The sequence below is a fragment of the Priapulus caudatus genome, unplaced genomic scaffold, assembly GCF_000485595.1.
Source record: "Priapulus caudatus unplaced genomic scaffold, Priapulus_caudatus-5.0.1 Scaffold3181, whole genome shotgun sequence".
NCBI lineage: Eukaryota > Metazoa > Priapulida > Priapulimorpha > Priapulimorphida > Priapulidae > Priapulus > Priapulus caudatus.
This window is the reverse complement of record NW_014580242.1, coordinates 10,215-13,423: the sequence shown is the minus strand read 5'-3', so window position 1 is coordinate 13,423 and position 3,209 is coordinate 10,215. Positions and strand designations below refer to the sequence as shown.

Below are 3,209 nucleotides of genomic sequence, written 5' to 3'. Positions count from 1 at the left end.
TGCGTGCGTGTGTGTGTGTGCGTGTGCGTGCATGCATGTGTGTGCGTGCGTGCGTGTGTGTGTGTGCGTGTGTGTGCATGCATGTGTGTGCGTGTGTGTGTATGCGCGTGCGTGCATGCATGTGCGTGCATGCATGTGTGTGCGTGTGTGTGTGTGGCGGTGGAATCTCACTTCGCTCCCGCTTCTATGTTGCAGACGATCACTCGCTTCGATTATCGATACCTGAATCCTCGGCGAGGGAGGTCAGAGCGGTAAGTAACAGGGTAACTGGGTAACTGGGTAGGGTAGGTGCCTCGGGGAGCTTGAAAACCTGACCTTGTCGCAAACCGCTTTGCGCCCTAAAATACACCCTGTCCCAATATACTGCATTAAAAAGTACACCCTGTTGCAATATTGGACACTTCGGTTATGTCCTGTCCGCCTCTCAATATAGGCAGATATTGGTCAATATAGGTCAATATAGGTCAATATAGGCAGATATTGGTCCAATATCAGCCTGGTGATATTGGCCCAATATTGTTTTGCCAGTATTAGGCCAATATCAGCTTGATGGGTGCATGGGTATCTAGATAACCCTGTGCCGATGTGATAAACTTAGAATTGCTGTGAAATCGCTACATCTGCAGGAACGTGCAAAACTGCAATCCGTAGCGATTCTGGCCGCTTGCGATGCATTGCAAGAAATCGGGAGCTAATCATGACAAATTTGTCATTATTATAGCTCCTGAAGAAATCAAACTGTTTTCAGTTTGAGCGACTCGTCCGTCGCTCCCAATCGCGCCCAAATTGCTCTAGAATTGCCTCGAATTCGCATGTGTGCGCACACGCGGTGACACATCGACCGATCGCTTGCGGTTGCAGTCTTTGCCAAAAATTGCAGGTCTGCGCATTGGCTGAAAGCCTCTCCGTTTCGTTCTCGATCCGCTCTCACCGTCGATCTGTTCTCGATCCGTTTTTACCGTCCGACCCGCTTGTTAGCTTCGTTTTTGCGCCGTCACCCGTGGGCGTGCGTACGAGGCGACATCTGGCGTGCGCTGGCAAAAACGCAGACGAACGTTTTTCTCCCGAAAAACCGCGAGATAGTGTACCGGACTCTTAGATGGCCTCCGGCGTCGCTTCGCTACGTTAGCGGCAGCTGTTATTGATTATCCGATGACGAAGCGGGAGGACGTGGGAGCCATCTACGGGGACAGTACGTCAGTGTGCACGGAGGAACTGTGTGTGGGCGGGAGATTCGTACAGGAGAAGGAGGGGGAGGGGGAGGTTAGGTCTACGCGCGTAGGTGTAACCCCACGCTCTCTCGACTCTCTCTCTCTCTCTCTCTCTCTCTCTCTCTCGCTCTCTCTCTCTCCGTCTTGGCGTGAATCAATTATCGGCTGGCAAGCCAGACAAACACGCGAACGAACCCCCGCTGCAAAAAGGAGAGAGAGCGAGGACGAGAAAGAGAGAGAGAGAGAGAGAGAGAACGAGAGTCAGAGAGCGAGCGAGAGAGAGCTAGAGACAGAGAGCGAAACAGAGAGAGACAGAGAGCGAGAGAGCGAGAGAGAGAGCGAGAGAGAGAGAGAGAGACAGAGAGAGAAAGAGAGAGACAGACAGACAGACAGATAGATTCATGATGACATCGGTGCGGTAGCTTCTTCCCCCTCCTCACCACAACCACAGCCCCCCTCCCCCCNGAGAGAGAGAGAGAGAGAGAGAGAGAGAGAGAGAGAGAGAGAGAGAGAGAGAGAGGGTGAGAGAAGGGGGATGCCCGAGCATGAGTACTAGGGATAAGTGGATACATGATGGAGGCTGAAGGATGCGGGAGGAGAGGATGCTGTAACAGATGGATGCTGGAGGATGCGGGAGGAGAGGATGATGTAACAGGGACGGGTTATCCTGAGTCGAGTTACATTTGTCCTTGACAGTCGAGAGTGTGAGCAAGCAATGCATACGCACAGAGCGGGAAAGAGAGATGGAGAAAAACAGAGGAGAAAGAAAGACAGATAGATAGATAGATAGAAAGACAGTCGAGTTGTGTTTATCACCCGCCGGGGTTTTCTGTGATGTACCGTGGGTGCTCTATCACATTCTTCTGTCGGCGGCAGCAGCAGCAGATGACAGATGGCAACTGTCGTGTGATGCGGTATAGAGGGAGGATGCTGTGTAGAGTAGGATATGGATGTAGTGATGCGGTATAGAGAATGCTGGGGACCAATTCGTGAAGTCATGTGCGTACGTGCGTGCGTGTGTGCGTGCGTGTGGGCGTGCGTGGCAGGGGCGTGCGTGCGTGTGGGCGTGCGTGCGTGCGTGTGTGTGTGGGGGGCGGGGGCGTGCGTGCGTGCGTGTACATGAGTTTTGTCAGCGTGCTTGAGCGCGCGATGCATGCATGGATATGCGACTCTCTCACTCTTTCGGTTTGTCTCTCGTATTTCCTCTTCTCTCATTATTTCAAACGACTCGGCGGCGTTTATGGGCGCGTGGTAGCGTCACGTTACCTGTTTCCCTCTTCTAAGGGGCGTCTCTTAAACTGTTTCCTTCTTCAAAGCGGTATCTCTTAAACTGTTTCCGTCTTCTTGGTAGCGTCTCTTAAACTGTTTCCTTCTTCTTAGTACCATCTTTTAAACTGTTTCCTTCTTCTAAGGGGCGTCTCTTAAACTGTTTCCTTCTTCTAAGCGGTATCTCTTAAACTTTTTCCTTCTTCTTGGNACAGCCCCCTCCCCTCCTCACCACAACCACAGCCCCCTCCCCCGCCACCACCACCACCTCCCCCTACCTCACCACCACCACAGCCCCCTAACCCACTTGTAAGAAAACCACGTGTCATCATTATCTTTAACACGTGGTCACAGTAAAACAGCTGGTATTGTAATAAAATCACCATGAGAGTGATCAATAGAGAAAGTTGGTGGGAAAAATAGAGAGGGGGGGGGAGGAAAAGATGAAAGGAAGAAAGAGAGAGCGAGAGTGAAATAGAGGTGAGGGAAAAGAGAGGGGAGGGAAACAGAGGGGGCGAGAGACATATAGACAGAGAGACAGAGAGAGGGGAGAGAGAGAAAGAGATAGATAGATATAGATAATTAGATAGATAGTATAGATAGATAGATAAATAGATAGATAGATAGATAGATAGATAGATAGATAGATAGATAGATAGATAGATAGATAGATAGATAGATAGATAGATAGATAGATAGATAGATAGATAGATAGATAGATAGATAGATAGA

General features: G+C 50.3%; 1 long non-coding RNA gene across 1 annotated transcript in view; it reads left to right on the top strand.

Moving 5' to 3' along the window:
- The window catches only part of LOC106819325, a 15,395-nt gene that overhangs the window by 2,879 nt on the left and 9,307 nt on the right, over positions 1-3,209 (top strand). The window contains exon 2 of the long non-coding RNA XR_001395398.1: positions 196-251. This is a non-coding gene — a long non-coding RNA (uncharacterized LOC106819325). The remainder of the gene's footprint in view (positions 1-195; positions 252-3,209) is intronic.